Source organism: Cydia fagiglandana, chromosome 6, assembly GCF_963556715.1.
Source record: "Cydia fagiglandana chromosome 6, ilCydFagi1.1, whole genome shotgun sequence".
Taxonomy (NCBI): Eukaryota; Metazoa; Arthropoda; class Insecta; order Lepidoptera; family Tortricidae; genus Cydia; species Cydia fagiglandana.
In genome coordinates, this window is record NC_085937.1 from 2,655,455 (window position 1) to 2,677,606 (window position 22,152).

General features: G+C 37.0%; 2 protein-coding genes across 5 annotated transcripts in view; one reads left to right on the forward strand and one right to left on the reverse strand.

The window, feature by feature from the left end:
• Window positions 1-3,641, reverse strand: part of LOC134664968 (rho guanine nucleotide exchange factor 15) — a 118,756-nt gene extending 115,115 nt beyond the window's left edge. For 3 of the 4 annotated variants that reach the window (XM_063521702.1, XM_063521703.1, XM_063521700.1), the window contains exon 1: window positions 3,480-3,640. The gene's annotated coding sequence lies outside the window, so the exon portion shown is untranslated. Of the gene's footprint in view, window positions 1-3,479 lie in introns of all 4 variants that reach the window. The other variant, XM_063521704.1, reaches the window with a different exon arrangement.
• Window positions 1-22,152, forward strand: part of LOC134665001 (superoxide dismutase [Cu-Zn]-like) — a 276,790-nt gene that overhangs the window by 111,040 nt on the left and 143,598 nt on the right. The gene's annotated exons all lie outside the window — the stretch shown is intronic.

The following is a 22,152-nucleotide window of genomic DNA, read 5'->3' on the forward strand; positions in this document are numbered from 1 at the left end:
GATTTGGTTTTTACAGCACATTTATAACTCCCGTAACTATGCCAACCTTACTCTGCGTGGTACAATTACTGTCGGTGGCGACACGAGCACGCTCGATAAAAAATTGCTGGCGGTTAAAAGGTTATAACTTATATTAAGACCCGAATTTCGTTTTTAAATTTTAATTACCAATTGTAATTTTAATGTGTACGAACATGTTTGTGATCTTGTCATCGCCATAAGTCATCAAATATAACTGGCTATTAATAATCGTAACTCGTAACGATGTCTTCATTAATGTTGTTACACGCGTTGCTTTACACCCGTGAGAATTTTTCAGTTAGGAACAAAACACTATTATTTTTTGCAAAGCAAACCGTAATTATACTAGTTATGCATGTCATTAATATTTGAATAGTTCATGCCGTGGTTTTAAACTTACTGGTGGTTTATAAAAATACTTGACATACTTGTCCTTATTATTCTAGACATGACAACCTAAATTTTAGATTTTCCACTTTGACATTACGAGTCTCGCACAAAAATTCAAATCCATTATGACTTGTATAGTGTATGTATGTCAGTGTTTATGAAACTAGTATGTTGACTAGTTTATAACCTTGCACTTCCACAAATCAATCGCGATAACACCTCATTAAAATTGTTGGCTGGCATTTTTATCCGGAACGTTTTAATTGCAGGTATTGCAACCACTTTTATCAACTAGGTACTTGCTGATGATGATGATGACTTGCTATGAGTACAAGTTAAACCTGGAGTTACTACAATGTAGAGGAAACTTAGGTAATTCACTGTAAATTACACTCGTGACCAAAAAAATTTGGTCCACTTTAATTACAAGTCTATTAAGACTTTCGTGTAATTGATTTTTGCGTTGCGGTATTTACGTAGTAATTTATTTTTAACTAATCTGTAAATGTTTAGCGACCGTCCGTAGTAATTTTCGAAGAGTTCTAAACAAAACGTTCCTACGCGTAGAATATCTTGTACTATAGGCATGACGGGTTGGAATCTTATGAAGGGTCTATTTCGCTGAGAACACCTACACATGTCGCCTTCGAGATTACCTATTAAAACTGAAAAGGAGCATTCCACGGGCTGTCCCGTACAAACGCATTTTATTTCCTGTGTTGCGACTTTTTTCTCGGCATTTAAAGCAGGCGATTATTTTTCTGTGCATATTTTTGACCATTTGTCATAGAAAAGGAATCTCTTATACCTTTAAATCTTCAGAAACTTCGCGTTTGTACGGGACAACGGTAGAAAATTTCGTGGAATGCTCCAAAAGCTTAAGTTTTGGACAATCATAACGGCGCTAATAATACTTACATTTAGTTCTACCGCGCTAAGGGAAATAGCTAAAATCTTTAAATACAAAATGTTAAATAAGATACTTAAAGAGTTTAGTTGAGTGCTAAGTGTCTAGTTTTCCGTTTACCGCTTCTTTAATTTACCCACAAACCCACATAATGTTCCATTTACATGCAGTTTAAAATGCCCGATTTGCGACCTTTCGCGCGGAAAGCGGCGCGTACGCAGGCAATTATTGCGCGGTATGTGGCGCGGCTCGCCTTGCGCACGGCCAGGAATGCTGATGATACGGATACGCCGGGAACGGGATGGTTTGCCAACTTAGCTTGTAAACTCAATGTTGAGCTGTTAACCTTTTCGACGCCGTTTCAAACATAAAAGCTGTCACGCGGACGCCACGTCACCGAAGTGTCAAAACTGAAATTGAACTTTATGCATATGTACGTAGGTCTATGTTGATCTACTTGATCTGACCGATTAATCAGCTTTGGCGTTGAACCTGCGGTGCGGATATATCTGTCATTGGCGTCCAAAAGTTTAAAGACGGTATACCTAATACTGCAGGTTGCACTACATACAATTGACCGCTAACGTTACTATGCAGAGTACTATAAAAATTCCCCTACTTACAATAAATTTTAGCGAATGTTCTAACGATGAAAGAGACTAGACGGTTAACTGGCCCTTTCGTCTTCTTTAAATTTGACCTCTTGCTCAGAGTAAGGAAGGTATGCAGAAAACTCGTTTTGGAGATGCACTTGGGGGTCTACTAGTATTGCGCTCTACGACACTAGTAGAGTCAAACCAAGCTAAATGTGCACAGACTTTGCAGTGACAGCGTGTGGAATCAAAAACATCAAATTCCTATTTTTTTTGCTCCGAAATTACTATACTACATCTGCCACACTATTTTATCGCACAAAAGGAGCACTTCAGACCCATAGGTGCGTTATATTACTTGGTAAAATGTAGAAAACCTTAACCTCGCTTAAAGGTGCCTCTACTGAGCTTATGATAAGGGTTCTGACAAGACTGCGTCACTTATTTACAATATTTTCCGACTATGACGACTTGTTTGGATCAGTTAATGACCTAAGCTAATTATTATAATATATGTGAGACTGCAACGTTGAACAAGGATGATTCGCACGTATTGGAATGTTTTCATGTTTGTTCAGCTGAAGTTTTCAGGTGTGTAATATTGCTCAAATCTAGATTACCGACCTATAGCTCTTTTCAAGTATATACCTGGGATAAGACAGCTAGAATACTGTACTTATTGTGTTTCGTTGGCATCAAACTGGGTTACCATTATTGGTAAGCACGTTATACATAATACTTAAATTCATCATCATCATTTCAGCCTATATACGTCCCACTGCTGAGCACAGGCCTCCTCTCATGCGCTAGAGGGCTTGGGCTATAGTCCCCACGCTAGCCCAATGCGGATTGGGGACTTCACATACACCTTTGAATTTCTTCGCAGATGTATGCAGGTTTCCTCACGATGTTTTCCTTCACCGAAAAGCTAGTGGTAAATATCAAATGATATTTCGTACATAAGTTCCGAAAAACTCATTGGTACGAGCCGGGATTTGAACCCGCGACCTCCGGATTGAAAGTCGGGCGTCATATCCACTCGGCCACCACTGCTTCTAGTAATACTTAAATTAATGACTAGAAAAGTTACTTGTGCTGCGAGAGGGTTGAATGGATGGTTGGTTGGTAGGTTTAATGTATTTTTACAATAAGTTGTGGTAAATCAAAATGAGCGTTTAAAAAAAATGACCATATGTAAATTCACAGATGTACAGGTTGATTCATACGCGAGATTTTTACTGAACTATCAAAACTATCGTATAAAATCCACGGCAGCTTTTGTCAATCGATCTATAGCACGAAATGTTTTAATAATCCGTCAACAATTTATACAAATTCGTCGCAACTATTGTGAACCAATCTGACACCATTATTTACGCTGAAATAATGTTTACCAAACGAATGTGTACAGCTGATACGTTATCAAGTCATTAGTTAAGCTGTCATTCGACAGGCCTTTAAAAATAATGAGAAAACGTGACAAAACCATGCGGCACAACACAAGCATCCATAACGAATTCATAAATATGAATTCAAACTGCCACATTAACGGTCCAAACAAAACTTACCACAAAAAGCTGAATCCTAGATCCATTGTCAGAGAATCCATAACAAAACTAACCATCACTCCCTCTATCGTTTGAAATAGAAAGAAGACAGTAACACAATCACCAACTGTCACTTCACTATATTTTTTAAAATTTAAATTTGGAACGCGTCGCGCGCGAGTGCGCAGGCGCGCTGTCAACGCAGGACTGGGGACAGGCTTCGAAGTTCGAAGGCTGTGTAGAGATGTGCTTTGCGTAACCGATACCGGCTCCATTATTTCGAATCAATCGAATGTAATTAATATCGGTAACGATTATAGAACTTAATGATTTTGTTTATAGTCGCGGGTAGCTGTTTACGAAATTTTATTTAATAAAGTCAAAATCCTTTTACGTAGTATTAGTTTGCAATTTATGTTTGGCAAGAGTAGTTTTTCAGTGGAACAGAGGCATAGAGAATCATATTGTTTTTAGGGTTCCGTACCCATAGGGTAAAACGGGACCCTATTACTAAGACTTCGCTGTCCGTCCGTCCGTCCGTCCGTCTGTCACCAGGCTGTATCTCACGAACCGTGATAGCTAGACAGTTGAAATTTTCACAGATGATGTATTTCTGTTGCCGCTATAACAACAAATACTAAAAACAGAATAAAATAAAGATTTAAATGGGGCTCCCATACAACAAACGTGATTTTTGACCAAAGTTAAGCAACGTCGGGAGTGGTCAGTACTTGGATGGGTGACCGTTTTTTTTATTGTTTTGTTTTTGCATGTACGGAACCCTTCGTGCGCGAGTCCGACTCGCACTTGCCCGGTTTTGTTTTTCTACTGTTACTGACAAATTTTGCTTGCCTGACTTTATATAATAATATGTTTAATACAAGCAATCAACGCAACGTCCATTAAAGAAATGAACATTGCAACTTTGTATGATCTTCTAATGCACCTCAATGTTGCGTTAATTTGATCTAAAATTACTTAGTAGTTCCTAATTACCGGTCATAATTAAGATTAGATGCTTAAATTAGCATTAACAAACAAAATTCTACGCAATTTGTGACCGTATTCAATTTGATTTATACCATACCAATTACGTTGAATAATACAAAATAGATGCATTGTTTTGCTTAGATAATCTTTATTTGCAGTTATTATGAATACGAGTATTATAATATATAGTATAGTATTATAATATAATAATATCGGAGTTAAGGATAAAGAGTTTTAAAAGTGCTGAATATATATTAGAGATAACTACGTATATGAACTCATAAATATGTAATAATTTTGTACCTACTGTGTAGATAGTACTTATATTTTAGTAAACAGTAGTAAAAGTATAATTTTAATTTCAATAGCCTGATATGTACAGTAGTTAAAATTTTACTTGCTCCACCCATTACTGAGGTTTAAACACTTTAAACCTTACTCTACCCTACGACGAGCGCACGGTAAAACTGCTAAAGTTGGTCAAGTAAATCTTGTCAGTAGAAAAAGGCGGCAAATTTAAAAAAAGTAGGCGCGTAGGGTTATCGTAATTTCGCGCCTTTTTCCACTGCCAAGATTTGCTTGACCAAGTATATAAGCATTTTTACTTCACTACGGTCCACACATTGCTAGAACAGTAGTGACGTCACCAACGATGGCAACGAGCTCACATCTGCGACACCTGTTGACGTGTTGACGCTGTTTTCGCTTCACTAAACTGTACCATTAGGGCTATCAACTTATAGTGTTGCGCCGAAGTATTGACAATCTTGTGATCGAAACTTTTTCATGATGTGCATTATGCACCTCGTAAGTACAGTCAGCGTCATATACTTAGTAGGTAGCAACCAAAGTATTCAAATAGTTCGTTACGCCATACAAATTATATGGTGTACCGAACTATTTGAATACTTTAGATGCTACCTACTATATGACGCTGACTGTACAAGCTTATCGCCACAATAAAATATATTTCAACTTTCTGAATTTTATATTTGATTATGAGTAGATTTACCCATATACATAATAACAACAGGCTTATATTACAGGCTCATTCTCAGGCATCATAGCCGGAAAAATGTAATTCAGAAATAGGGCAATCTAGAGTTTTATCTTGTGCCATGACTGAAGCGTTAACGTTATATTGTAATTACAACATAAAACATAAAAGAGTGTTTATAAAATATTAATGAATCTGTTGTGAGTTCCCGGTTGGTGTTGGTATAAAAACCAGCATGCACAACCCTACACAAGCCAAACAGAACTGCGCTACATACCTTAACGAGGACATCTTTTGTTCATAACCCACGTCCAATGTATATGGGACCGTAAGCTTAACACTTGACGTCAAAGATATGTCTACATTATTCGCCTTATTACGAGGGAGTAAAGTACAAAATTGTAAACATATCTTTGACATATTCCAACGATAATCAGGTTCTTGTTAAATTGGAAAACGACCGCTTAATTAGACGTTCCGTTATGCGAGAAAATTAAATTTGTTTCGTAACACATTTCCTATTGCTAAAATATTGTGCGGAAGAATGTAGAATGCGTTGTTTGCAATTGGCAAGGGAAATGATTTTCTTACCTAGATGTAATTAATAATGTTTATATTGTACTCGCTACCCGTCCCGGCTTCGCAGGGGATAACAAATTATACACCTAAACATTCGTCAATAATCAATCACTCACTCGCCGAGGCTGAAACCGGCCAGGACAGGATGATGATGATGATAGTACAAACAGCAACACTCCTATCTGTACATCAGTGGACCTTATTACAAATAAAGGCATAAAAGGTCCATCTCCATCAATAGTCACGACCGCTATTTCCGAGTAGGAATCTAGGAATAACCTAACATTTCTGGGAATCGTAAAAAAAACAAATGAACTTACAATACTTAGGTAATAAAAAAACGCCCAAATATTAACGATGATGACTTGTACGAATGCACGGATCTACCAAAAATTTGACAAATGGCGTATAATTTTAACTTTCAGATTTTTCTCCGCATGATGTAAGTCGTATTACTTATTGCAAGCAATAAACAAATGCAATCAATTTCACGGACTTGTGCTCAAAATAAAGAACTTGCTCAGCAAGATTGTAAACTGTAATAAAATATATCAATTGGACGTGGTTTTTGGAAACTCGAATGTATGGAGGTTAATTCACGATTCATCCAGAACCAAAAGAAAAAGTATTAAATTTTTCAGACATTAAGTAAAAGTAGGTCTCTGTTAAGTACTGCACTTTTCATTAACTTTTCATTCCTAAATCTAAAAAAAAATTACCTAGGCAATCGTTGAAATAATAAAACATTAAATGTTGTATTATTTCAATGATTGCCTAATAAATTTTATTGTTTCAAGTATATAGAAATTTCAAAAACAGACACCATCACATTACGTAACGTCATTTCGCAGAGATCAAACACTTAACGTTCAAGTGATGAAAGCGTCAAGAAGTCAATAGAATAATTAATCTATCGATAGAAATGATATAATCAACTTAACATCGACGTCTAATTGAAAACCCATACACAAATTGACCTAACAGGTTACGTACAGCCACCTGCAATAATGTTATTCTCCAAAGGCTGCAAAAATATCTAATAATACGATCTTATTTATAGTGCCAAAAGTGCGTGTCACATTTTTTTGCGGCCTTAGAAGTGTAACATATTATTGCAGGTGACTGTACCATACCATCATCTACGCTGCTTCCTAAGGCCCACCATACAAAAAAATGCTGTATGAATTTGAAATCAATAGTGAAGGAAATATTGTTGAATTTCTTTTGTTTTGAAATCGAATGAAACGATAGAAATGCAACTCTGCTCCAATTGTAAAAAGATTTACATTATGATGTAATTAGTCCTAGCTATCTGCCGACATCGGTTGCTGGCATACTTTGGCCATGTAATGCGAAGAGGTGCTGCGAGTCTCGAGAAACTGGTCGTGATTGGTGGAGTGGAAGGCAAGAGAGGTCGCGGTCGCTCGCCAACCAGGTGGACTGACCAAGTTAGAGAAGCCACTTCCTCGAGCAAATTCCATCAAGCAGTGAGGGCAACAATGGATCGAGACCGATGGAGACAGCTGATCAAGGATGTGAAACCTAGTGATCACGATCCTCAGGAATGAGGGAACGACTGAAGAGAGAGTCCTAGCTATAGATACGAGTAGGACAGTGGGCCTTACAAGGTTAACTGATAATTCGTAAACTTTATACCATAGTGATAAGATCCACAAATGATCAGTTAACAGTTGCTATTAGTACATGTAGTTACCATCAGATATATCGGAGCCGCCAAGGTGTTCACAAATTTATATCTGAAGACGGAAATTTATATCGGAAGAATTTATTCTCAAGGCGCTAGAGTGCGTGTTCAGATATTTATGAGCACTTCGGCCGCTCCGATATATCTGATGGCTGTACGGTAACAGGTGGCCCTTCGATAATCAAATCGATGGGCATACGAATTTATTGAGACACCCACTCGAGGGAGAAAGCGCTGAATACTAACAATGGTTGCGTCTAGTCGGGTGACAAATGGAATATAAATAGTGGTGAGACTTTCGCCATTGAGGTACGAGGTGCGATTGCGATTTTTAGGGTTCCGTACCCAAAGGTGAAAACGGGATCCTATAACTAAAGGGACCCTACTGATTAACAGTCCGCCGGACGATACCGTCAGTTGTACGGAACTGTCAAAATTTTGTTCTAACTGACAGGCCGATATCGTCCGGCGGACTGTTAATCAGTGGGCCCCTTAAGACTCCGCTGGCCGTCTGTCCGTCCGTCCGTCCGTCCGTCCGTCCGTTCGTCCGTCCGTCCGTCCATCCGTTCATCCGTCCGTCCGTCCGTCCGTCCGTCTCTCAAGAACCGTAATAGACACTAGACAGTTGAAATTTTCACAGATGATGTATTTATGCTGCCACTACGACAACAAATACTAAAAACAGAATACAGCAAACGTGATTTTTTTGCCGTTATTTGCGTAATGGTACGTTGGTACGGAACCTTTCGTGCGCGAGTCTGACTCGCACTTGGCCGGTTTTTAGTTACTTAAGCAAATAAAACCGCCGTTTTTTGTCTCGGTGGACTTTAAAACCGGCACTCGGATAAAACTGATAAATATTACCTACTGGATAATTCTAATGCTTCTAAATAATATAATAAAGTGTGTAGGTAAAAATTCCATTTAATTAGGACCAGTTATTCTCGTAATATTATAAGTTATAACGCAGATGCACTAAATCCAGATCAGATATTATTTTCTGAATCCGAAAGCAGTAAGTGAGTAGGTAATAATTCACACGTCTTTTCATCTGAATTATGTAACTGACAAAAACGTGTATATATGTAATTCTTAGAGTTATTGACTTATTGATTAGAGCTACGGCACAATAGAATAAGTTGCATTAGGCCATCTACATACATACATATAATCACGCCTATTTCCCGGAGGGGTAGGCAGAGACCAGATTTCCACTTGCTACGATCCTGACATACCTCTTTCGCTTCCTTCACATTTATAACATTCCTCATACACGCATTAGGCCATCTATGTTTATAATAAGCCATACATGTTTGCTTAGGTACAACGATTTTCTTTCTAAAGCCTAACCGGAATATATATGTATATATGATCACGTGCCATACTGCGGAATTTCACTGGAACTATTTTTTTCATACTTGAACTGTCACCCTGTCCATTAAAATAACAGCGCCCTCTTGAAAATTATCATATATTACTGGTCAGGCTTTAACATCGGCTACAGAGATTACAAATTCTAATTCTCTCAACGTTACGTTTTGATTTGTTTACCTACTTAAAGTCGCGTGTATCACGTAAAATATACAAGATAACACATCTATCTTCTCCTGTCAAGTAGTGTCTGAATGTGACTAATGTTAAAACTTCTTTATCACGCGACGAAGTCATAAAGTGGCTGATAGGCCTTTACATTGACCACTCTAAAAATCAAATAAAACTCGAAACGCTTGAATGCATATCGAATTGGCATGTATTAAATAAATCAATGCTGAATTATATAACTTTAGTATCGTTTAAATCTGGGTCTGTCGAGAACTCACAATATAACCTGCAATACCACTTTCGCCGGTCTAGCGTAATATATAATTAAGCTACATCTTGATGCATCTGATTTAATGTTCTTAAATGGCATACTTCTAAGTGATAACAGATCGCACCGAAAAAACGCGTGCACCTACTACGGAAAAAAGGTACGTTTGATTGCATTCAATATGTAATTGGAAATCATAACAACGTAATACAATATCAGTGCTTCCAGAATTTTTCGAATCACGAAAATATCTGGGCGAACCGGTTGTACTGATAACGGACATCAGAACGAGACATTGTCAAATAGTTTTCTTTTAGGAGTTTGTTTGGCCAGGCTAGGGGCCATCTCGAGAGAATGGATGAAAATCGGTATGTGAAAAGAGCGTACCAGATGGGCGGCCTAACAGGAGGACGATCTTTCGGAGGTTTCAAGTAAGCACAATAGCTCGCGAAATAGGTGACGATCTAGATAGTAGCATAGCCTTAGAATGCCATGCACTGGAATGACATATTGACCCCTGACCTTAAGTTCAAATTACTAACATTAAATATCAGAAGTTTACAACGAAATTTTGACTCCTTTGTAGTGACTCTATCACGCACACATATTGATTATGATGTAATTATTCTAACAGAGTGCTGGCTTTCCGATGGTTCAGTAATTGACCAGTTACCAGGCTACGACTCTTTTTACACATCAAAATTTATAAACAAAAGCAGTGGTGTGGTGGCCTACACTAAAAAGTCCCTTAGAGCCTCATCTGTCGAACCCACTTTTAATGACGCTAACTGTCTTGTAATAAAAATAAACAAAGAGTTGACTGTTATAGGGATATACCGCTCGCCATCGGTGACTAACCTTGATAACTTCTTAAACTCTTTAGACTCAACGCTAAACGAAGTCACATCAAAAGAAACAGTAGTCGCTGGCGATATTAACCTTGACTTGATGGGTAGCCGAAACAGTACCTATCTAACAGAGTACATGTGCTTGATGTCCGGACATGGCTTCATTCCTGCTATCACAAAGCCAACTCGGTTAGAGTCTTGCATAGATCATATTTTTGTCAAATCAAACTCTGTCTCTTTTGGAGCGGTGTGCAAGTGTTCAGTCAGCGATCACGACATAGCTATGGTTGGCATAGCCGTTCCCAAAATCAAAAGCACTAATAAAAACAGAAAGGTCCTTAAAACAGACTTTACCAAAGTAGCACTTGAACTTGGGGGAGCAGACTGGTCGTCGGTCACTTGTACTTCTGACTTAAATATATCTACTAATAACTTTCATGACATTATAGCATCAGCCATACAAAAACATACAGCAAAGATCAAACTTAGTCGTTCAAAATTCAACCTGAAACCGTGGATAACTCCCAGTCTCATAAAATGCATAAAACACCGGGATAAGCTGCACCTGTTAGCTAGAGCCTCGCCCGATGATCTCGTTTTAAAGAAAACTTACACGCGTTACAGAAATTTGTGTGACAACATACTGCACGATGCTAAGTCCGAATACCATAGAAATCAACTTATTGAGAGCAAAGGCAACAGTAAAAAAATTTGGAAAACATTAAAGTCACTATACGATGTTACTAAGAAAAGCTCTGAATCGAGTCAACTCCTACAGTCCGATTGCTCTATTCAAGAGTCTCTAAACAAATGTAACCTACATTTCTCAACAATGGGGAAGCAATTGGCCGATGAGATCCTATCAAGACTTTCAGAAACGCAGGACTCTTTGGCTGAAAAATTTAACCTACATTCTAATAATTCAAAATCATTTTTCATGGAACCAACGGATGCACATGAGGTGGAAGAACTAATTAAGAAACTGAAGCCAGAAAGTGCTCCAGGTTTTGATGGTTGCGGGCCGTCGCTAATCAAAGCAGTAGGAAAGGTTATAATAGAGCCTCTAACTCACATATTTAACCTCAGTTTGGAGACTGGAAAATTCCCTGACTGTTGGAAACTGGCAGTTGTCTCACCTATTTATAAAAAAGGAGATAAAAATGCTGTAATTAATTATAGACCTATTTCTCTTTTAAGTGTTTTCTCCAAATTATTAGAAAAAATTGTGAATAAACGCCTTGTTAAGTTCCTGGAGAAAAACTCGTTTATATCGGATAATCAGTTTGGATTCCGTTCAGGCAGGTCCACTGAAGACGCCGCAGTCCTCCTCACTAATATCATCTCACAACATCTAGACAGTGGCCAAAGAAGCATAGGAGTATTTCTAGACCTTGCTAAAGCGTTCGACACCGTCTCAATCCCCATACTCTTAAAAAAACTGGAGGCAGCAGGAGTGAGAGGTGTCTCCTTGCAGTGGTTTGGAAGCTATTTAACAAATAGGCGGCAATCGGTAAAAATTGATGAATTCCTTAGCAGTCAACTTCCTGTTAACTTTGGTGTTCCGCAGGGGAGCATTCTCGGGCCAACCCTTTTCACAATATATATTAATGACCTTTTACAGCTAGATATCCCCAACTCAAACATGATTTGTTATGCAGATGATACTGTGGTAACGTTTTGTGGTAAGACCTGGGAAGAAACGTTCTCAGCAGCCAATCAGGGACTAGCAAAAATAGTTTCTTGGCTTGATGGCAACCTCCTTACCCTAAATGTAGAAAAAACGTACTACATCCCTTTTAGCAAAACAATTTTAACCACTCCACCGACATCCAAACACTTAACCCTTCATAACTGTGGTAACACGCACCCGCCTTGCTCCTGCAACCGCATCACTAGATGCTCAACGGTTAAGTATTTGGGTCTCCTCATCGACCAACACCTGTCCTTTAAAAATCACATTCAAGTCCTGTCAAAGAGAGTAAGAAAGATAATTTTTATTGTTAAACGCCTCCGCGACTGCACTCCATTAAACATTATACAAATGGTGTATTATGCCTTATGTCAATCCGTAATACAATCCTGTATTGCAGTATGGGGTAGTGCCTGTAAGACAACACTGCTAGACCTCGAGCGAGCCCAAAGGGCTGTTATAAAAGTCATGCTCAGGAAACCTTTCCGATACCCGACTGAAAATCTTTACAGAGAAAGTAAACTTCTAACGGTTAGGCAACTGTACATAATGAAAGCGGTTACTCGCACCCATGGACTAATATTTAAAACATCGTTGCATGATGAATTATTAAAAAGAAGAATTTACCGGGTTCCCCTTCCAAAGAGCAGCTCAGCTTTTGCTAAGCGAGCTCCTTACTGCATGCACCCTTTTATCTATAATGTCATATGCAAACACATAAACATACAAAACAGTGTGTTTCCCAAGTTGAAGGTGGTCCTGGGGAAATGGCTGTTGACTTTGTCATACTGTAAGACAGAGACCCTATTCTCCTCGAGCAAGTAGGATCATACATACAAACATACATACACAAACACACACACTCATCCACACACTTAATCAATTATACTACAATACACCCTTCACTACCACCATCTTTATTTTGTAAATATAGTTAACTATATACTTACTGCATGCCTTTTTTAGTAATTTTAAAGATGTTTGTATTTAGTATTACAATTAAAATTCCTTAAGTACTAGGTAAACTCATAAACCATAGACATAATATAAGACAGAAGTGTATCAAAAATTTATATACTTAGGAACTCTCTATGGTTCCCAAGATACAGGCTCGGCCTAGTTTGGGGACCACTGTCAATTTGTTATGATGTAATGTTTTTTTGCCTCATTAAATCTTTTTCATTTTCATTTTCATACGCGGAGGATCTGCGCGAACTTGGCAAGAAATAGCGCAGGATCGAGAAGAGTGGCGCTGTCTTGTGTCGGAGGCCAAGTTTCATTTTGTGTCACTGAGCTATTAGCTAACGGAGTAAGTAAGTTTGTCTGTCCAGTGTTCAAGTTACTCCTAGCAATTACTAGTTAAAGGTTAAACCAAAAGGGGTTTGCCTACAAATCTTACAATAATGTAGGTATAATGTAGTTATAACGTAAGTAGGTAGGTAAGGTAGGTAGGTGGGTAACGTAAGTAGGTAGGTTAGCATGATTATAATACATCACTCTTATAGAATATACAGTGGCATTATCAGACAAAAACGATATGTGATTCGATAACAAATAGACAGTACAATAGCCAGCATTATGCCGCGTTTTGTTATAACAAAAATCTATTAAACATGGAAAGTTCTCCGTCGTGACAAATGAAAGGTTATCTCATTTCGGCGATAAACAGGTAAAACAATGAGGTGATGTAAGCGATGCTGTAATAACGTGAGAACGTGGTAAGTCTCTGGTAAGTAGAATAAGTGGATTAGTTGAGTGACACCCGAGATGAAAAGATGATTGGGATAATGATTTCATTTCATATAGGTGGAGCGGCGGGCGTGAGGCATTACATTCCGAATTTCCGACTGGCAGAATGAATAGACATTTGATTGAGGCAATTTTCTTTTTCCATTAACTAAAACGATTTTCAATTATGAGTAAAGTGTTGATATAATTTATTATACAGCAATCCTATGGAGGGCAAAAATTAAATGTTTTTTTTTAGTGAACTACTCAATGTTTAAAGCGGATGGGATGGTCGTTTGATGGATCGTTCGTTGCGTCAATTTCGCACTTACATATTTGTTAGAATTTGACAGGCACGGTGACAAATGATAAAGAGCCATACCATATTAGCCCTATTGGACTTTTACTTAAATTAACTAGATAAGTACTAAAGTTTTGTACACATATTTAATTACACAAACGGGTCTATTGACGATATAAATATTAGTAATTTTATAACCTAAGACTGCTTAGGAAAGATAATTAAACGAATAAAAACGATTATCGTTTTAAAAACTTGTTATTTAAATGTACAGCGAATAAAATAATTTAAATAAATTTTCGGTTACTGATGAAGTTAAAGTGACGTCACAAAGTTTGTGTCTCCCCTCTCCCCCATGTCACAATATGTCACATTTTCTTGACCCCCTCCCACCCCCTAAACGTGTGATGTAATTAATGGATGACCCCTAACAAGGTACTATTCACTCATTGGATTTATAACAGTTACATTACTATTATCTACAAGCTACATTCGAAAGGCCATAAAATCAGTTTTACCGCGTTGTTAACAAGAAACTTCTAAAACCAGTCATATTTATTATCTACAACCTGTAACGATATCGCATTCCCAACACATTGGAAAGCCCCGGCAGAAAGCGAACCTGAAAGCTACACTGGATGAGAACCAAGTCCTTCATTAACAAACAAAAGAACTGGTCCATTTGTCTCACTTAGTCGATGGCAATGAAAGTGAGAAGCCGATAAGAACAGTCGAAAGTGAGAATTCGATAAGCAGAGCAAATTGAACAAAAGACGATAGCATGGACGGATATAAAGGGTAGTTTTAATTAGGCTTGCAGTACTTATTTTTAACCAACTTAAAAATTAAGAGGTTCTCAATTCCTTTAGGTACAGTCAGCACCAAAAGTAGCGCATTAGAAGTATCCATTCTCTAATAGCTTAACAAAAAGAGATAAGTCCCTCTATGAAGAACAATTAAATTATGACATACCTACAGTTGATCCTAAATTCATCACGTTAGGATTTAGGGACGCCTACAATGATTTAGGTATTTTTATAGTAATTAGTGCATGTCGTCTCAATGAACAACTACATTTGGTAGTAGTGTAGGTAGGTTGCGGTAGTAGTAACAAAATAGTGTTAGTATGACTCACGATAGTTTTAATTTAACTAGGTGGTGTTACTAATTTGAAAACAAATTTGCAACAGCTGAAGGCTAACGGGTGTAGAGTAATTAACATAATTTCTAACTAAGATCTAATTTGGAAGACACGATTTTGACAATAGGTACCGTGAAGGTACTGAGCCCATTTATTAGCGTTTGGTTACGTACACATAACCTATAGGTACCTACAGATAAACACCGAAAAACGAAACAGAAAACTGGTTTTTATTCCTGTGTTTTTCTTAGACAAGACCTACTTACTTACTACATGTTAATTTAGCTTAGACACTATATAGATAGATATAAAATGCCTAAAATACATTTACGGTGGGTCATTTAGTCTAATTACCACACCCCTTTCTCAGATTTTTTGATAATTACGGGTCCATATTGGGTTGCATAATAATTGATTGTCCTAATGTAACTAATGTTACGCATAAAACTCATTTCGCATAATTGTTATTATCAAATCAAATCAAATATCATTTATTATCAGGCAACTAACGCCCATAGATACATACCTTACAAACTAACATAAATACAATAGTAAAATCTTACAAGCTAAAAAAAAATAAACAATAATAATAATAATTATGCTGGAAATATTAACATTTCTGAAAAATTATAACACAAACCTAACCTAACCTACCCTATTCTATACAACCTATGCAAAATATTTTAGAAAATACTTTTTATTTCAGCTTTAGAAAAAATATGCGAAAAGAGTTTTATGCGTAACATTACATTATGACAATCAATTATTATGCGACGAGATAGGATCCCGATAATTACAATTTAAGTATAGGTAACCGGCAGATATACAATTGTAAGGCAAAACGATCTACTCTTGCTCCCTCGTCATCGCCAGAGAGCGCAACTTTGGTGCCGATGACAGACGTATGACGTGAAGCGAAATACAGAGTGTTGTTATTTAGATTATAGATACTTAAACAAATAACAACTTATTAGCCTCTTTAGTTTACTGATATTGAAACTTGAGTTGAGAGTTTTTATACGTAATGGCCACGTATAAAAACATAACTAACTGTCTTTGTCATGTTAAAAACAAGATTGTTGGAAATGACAACCAATTACTGTTTACTTATTTTTTTATTAGTAAAATATAACCGAAATATTATTGTTTGAAATCGCTATGGAGTCTTTGCAGCCGTATTTGCAGAAATTTCCTTTTCTGATTGTAAAAAATGAAAAAATGTGACCAAAACTTAACAGCAAAAGCAAGCAATATAGATAAACATTTGAAAACAACAAAGCATATTGAACGAGAAGGAGAGTGTGATCCTCCACAGCCGGACCACCTCGTCCGATTGCGCTCAGTTTTTAATGGCGAAATGTACCTCTAATGTACTTCATGTACCTCGTCGGAAATTAAACGTACCTCTGTAGTTTGGCAGATATATGCGTTTAAAAGGGGTCCGGCTGGGAAGTAAAATCTGCAGCCGGACCACGCCTGGATCCGATCATATCTGTTATTTTGAGATATAATTTAAATATCAGATGAATGTACCTGTTACGTACCTCCGAAGAAATCGTTTTTTTATTTAAAAAATGGTCTCATAAATGAATTTTCATACATTTCATTTTTTGAGTATACGCGTAAGCGCCTGTCAAAAAATAATAGCAACATAGTAGAAAACAAATGTATTCAATTCGGGCAAGTCGTCTAACGCGTCAACTAGATACAAAATAAATGTGGGTGGTTATAGGGAGTGTTTTAAACCGACACGAGTTGCGAATTACCTTTTCGCACGTGTATTGTACAACGTTTTACAGTACACAGTTGAAATTCGCAGAGATGTTGCCGCTATACACACACACAAAATCACACAGAAAATGTTAAATGACGTGTAACGCTTGTTATCAATAAACGATTGATTGATTGATTGATTGATATAACAACAAATACTAAAAAATAATAAAATAAATATTAACGTGGGGCTCCCATGCAACAAACGTGATTTACTTTGCCTCTTTGTGCGTAATTTATAAATAAATATTAAGTATACGGACATTCTTATAGTAGACCGGCCAGCGAAAGAAAAGTGTTCTAGAAATCGATTTCCGCTCATGTCGTCCGGGATATGGGTGAATATGGTATCAATGCATTCAGTGTAATGCCTTGAACCCAAATATATGAGACGACAAGCGCGAAAGTGGTGGGGATAATTGCTGTGACGTCATGAAGTCGGCAGTACAAATATATAACGTACTGTAACATTTTCAATACTTGGTCTAACAAATTATTAGAAAACGTTCAAAAATTTCACAAACCACAATTTACTTCGAACTGCTATAAATTGAAAGTGGCTGAATGGATTAGTCCAAAATACATACCAAATGACTGTGAATATCCTTTACATAATGTTAAAAAATGATTAACCAGATATATCAAAAAATAAGAAAAGTATATCAAGTTGGAAAAAAAGTGTTGGTCTCACAGTGTTTTATAGAAGCCAAAAAAGTGACATCCTCATTTTATTGCAAATTACTGAAGTTTAGATCATTACAAATGCGAGACTAAAATTCCCGCGTGTCCAATTTGCGTAGTTTTTGTGTAATAATTTTTTGAAAATCGTGTTTTAGGCACCCGGATATAACGAAAAACTTAAAAAAAATTGCAAATCGTTTTATGAACTTTCCGTTGTTTAGTATTATTGGATAAACCGTTTGAAGACGCAAATTTAGAGGCAATTGTGACATCTCTAGGTATATTGGGTACAAAGATATTAATGAATTTATTGTTTTTGGTTTTTATTTTTTTTCTTCCATGTTCCGCCGTAGTAGGAGCCCATATTTGTATGACAGCTTCATTTATACGTCTTCTATCTACACTATTTTTTACAAGACCTAATTTCGTGGAAGATTGAATTTAAAGCTAATTAAAATTTTCGGTCAGGGCTGCCACTACCAATATCCGGGTTCAGCCGGATATAATATTAACGCTGTATACACAGTATAGAACTTTTATGGGTGGTAAAAACAAACTTTAATATGTTAATAAAAACCTACACATATGAAATAATAAGTTTTTTTAAGATTTAGTAATTTATTAGCTATAGATAACTTACAAATTCTTCCTCTTTATAATTAGGGTAGATAATATTTACATTTTGGTCGTTAGCTGTATGACAGTCAACTACAAAGAGACGTATACACTTTTGGACCTTATTACCATGCAGTAAGGTGAAACACTGCTGTATATATCTGTTTTTAGTCGGGTCATCATTTTCTACTTCGAGGCTCTCTGCCCCATCTTGCACCTCGTAATAACTGTCGTCTGGACAGAACTCGGATGTTGGTGTTGGGGTTTCCTCCTGAGATTCCTGTGCCTGTGGTGATTGCGGTGCTTTCAATAAAGCTACTGCGGCAGATGGTAGGGGACGTTTTTTAATATATTTTATTCTCTGTGACATCTGTTGTTCGGAAATTACTGGATCTGATGAGACTAGTGCTCTGTGAAACAAATCAGACATTGTTTTTATCCTATCCGATTTCCGAGTATGGTGTTCTCGATCGTGACGCCAATATTTGTTCCGTGACTCTGCTGCTTGCTCGGAAAGCATACCAACTGGAACAGACGAGCTTCGAATGATTGCAGCGCCATGGGCCAAAATTTTATGTATGGTGACTGTCATAGGACACCATTTGTAAGTATTGACATATTTTTGGACTAGTTCTTTACAAAAATTGCCAAACTTCTCTGCGTCTATTGGAAGACCACTCGACAATACAACTAGAACTGTGTGGGGATCGTCCAGAAGCCACTTCTCTAAGCCAAGGATGTTTGCAAATGCTTCACGATGTTTGTCAGACAAAACTGTTCTCGCGGTATTGCCGTCATTAGTAGTGCCACTATTGAAACGTACTGCCCTAAATTTAAATTCCAATTATTAAATGTTTAAAAATTAAATTAAATAAAGTTAGGGTCAAGTACGAGTTGGAGTTGCACATTGAGGACCCGTGTCATCGTACACTGTATGACATGGTAAAATTTTTTTAGACCCTTCGTATGCGAACCCGACTCTCACTTGCCTGATAGGTACTTACTAAATCAGTTCTCGAAGCAGTGGGATCACATTTTCTTCCATATGAAGTCGAAACCAGATATCCCCAAGAAAAAGGCGTATAAATAAAAATACCGAAGTGCCAACCCTAGCGGCCGGATAACCCGGATATAGTGTTTCGATGATTACTTGAATGTTTCACGGAATTAGGTCTTGTAAAAAATAGGGTGGATAGAAGACATAAATGAAGCTGTCATACAAATATGGGCTCCTACTACGGCGAAATATGGAAGAAAAAAAATGAAAACCAAAAAAATTAAATTCATTAATATCTTTATAACCAATATACCTAGAGAAGTCACAATTGCCACTAAATTTGCGTCTTTGAATGGTTTATCCAATAGCACTAAACAACGGAAAGTTTACAAAATAATTTGCAAATTATTAACGTTTTTCGTAAAATCCGGGGGCCTAAAACACGATCTTCAAAAATTTATTACACAAAAACTATGCAAATGACTAAAATGAAATGAAAAAGACTATGCTAATGAAAAAGACTACTAACTAAACTCGTGTCGGTTTAAAACACTCCCTATAACCACCCACATTTGTATCTAGTTGACACGTTAGACGACTTGCCCGAATTGAATACATTTGTTTTCTACTATATATGTTGCTATTATTTTTTGACAGGCGCTTACGCGTATACTCAAAAAATGAAATGTATGAAAATTCATTTATGAGACCATTTTTTAAATAAAAAAACGATTTCTTCGGAGGTACGTAACAGGTACATTCATCTGATATTTAAATTATATCTCAAAATAACAGATATGATCGGATCCAGGCGTGGTCCGGCTGCAGATTTTACTCCCCAGCCGGACCCCTTTTAAATGCATATATCTGCCAAACTACAGAGGTACGTTCAATTTCCGACGAGGTACATGAAGTACATTAGAGGTACATTTCGCCATTAAAAACTGAGCGCAATCGGACGAGGTGGTCCGGCTGTGGAGGATCACACAGAAGGAGATCGTTTCGTATCGTTTTTTAATGTTTACATTATTTTTTGTGTAAATTACCAAGCATTTTTATAAATAATCAATTATATAATAATTATTAAGAATCATTGAGGTGTTACAATGTTGATTTAAAAAAACATCCTATATGCGACTTAACGTCATAATGACGTCATCGGCACCAAAGTTGCGCTCTCTGGTCATCGCCCATAAAAAGGTAACGATTATACAGAAACTGTTTTTAATAGAATTAAGACGTGAATTGTCCTATAATTATGTATGACTGCGATGATAAATAATTTCTGGTTAGCCGAAGGTCTCAACTTGCCCAAATGTCAACGATCTACGAACAGGTTTGATGAGGAAAACTGCGCGAACGCAACGCACAGCGGCATTCCAAATTTAAAAATGTGATATGATGTTGATTAGACAAGCTCAAATTGCTTTTGGCTAGCACCAATGACGTTAAAACCCCACAGATTATAATGGTTCCCACTGTTCAAACTTGCAAAATTTCTGCAAGGGAAAATTTCGAAAATCTCTCCTGATTTTGCATGAAGATAGAAACTTCCCGTTCCCAAAATATATACTTCCAATGAATATTCAGGGTAATTTTCCGCTACTTACATATTTATACTTGAAACCAAATAAAAGTCTACGGATTTGGCATAAATCTATACCTAATAATCTAAGCCATGGTTTTTTAAACGATTGGAACGGCATCTGCCTTAAAAGTAAATGTATGCAAAGCTAAATGAATTGGGTATTGAGGCTCCAATATTACCTTATTGGTATCCTAGTTAGAATTACAAATAACTTACGGCAATTCTGTAAAGCCTATTGTTTCATTGACCGCAACCATTTTAAAATACACAATATAGGTACACATACATAATACCCATTAAATACCTGCGTCAAGACTAACCATGTTTACCAAAACTGAACATCATTTACTTATTTTGCACACGTATGACGCAACCACGATATCAAGTATCTCGAGTCAACACAAGTAGGTTTTACGGGATTTTCGTTGAGCGGTAAAGCGTGACTCTACAAACTGAGATGATGATTTTGTATATTTACCATCTTCAAATCATGTTAATCATAAAATGCGTAGCCATTTTTTTTTAACTATTTTTTAAACTTGGAATCAGAATTGTCCGGGCAAATCTAGTCCTATCAGTCTTTACCCTGAGACTTGGGACGAAAATTGAAAAATTGAATAATTTATCGTAGTCGTCCGACGCTTCGGTCGCCGTTATCGTCATGACAAACGACAAAGTAGGACCAGAATAGTATTTAACATTATTTTCATCACACTTGCTCGGAAAAGATGTATTTACACGTAGGGCTTGCGGGCGGGAAATTGAAATTTTCGCCCTAGGGCGGAAAAAATCTTTTCCGAGCAAGTGTGATGAAAAACACTTATTTACACGTAGGGCTTGCGGGCGGGAAATTGAAATTTTCGCCCTAGGGCAGAAAAGTGTTTTATACAGAAGTTTGTTTTTATTAATTCTCCTTTTTTTCCTTACAAGTGTGATGAAAAACATTGTGTGTGCCACGGGCGGTAAAGAAATTCCGAACTCGTGAACATTTTAAGCCCTCGCTTCGCGTCGGGCTTAAAATTGACACTCGTTCGTAATTTCTTATTTCCCGCCCTTAATACACAATGTACTATTATGTCATAAATCCTGTGATTAATCATCGATGTAATCACATTTTTAGTACCCACCTATACTTATATGGAGATAAAATAATATGCTTTAATTGGAAATTTGTGGTTTTCCAACTGCATGTTGGAAGCCTAAAGGCATTATCTATCGATCAACCAACAAACAAAATAAGTAATGACGAAA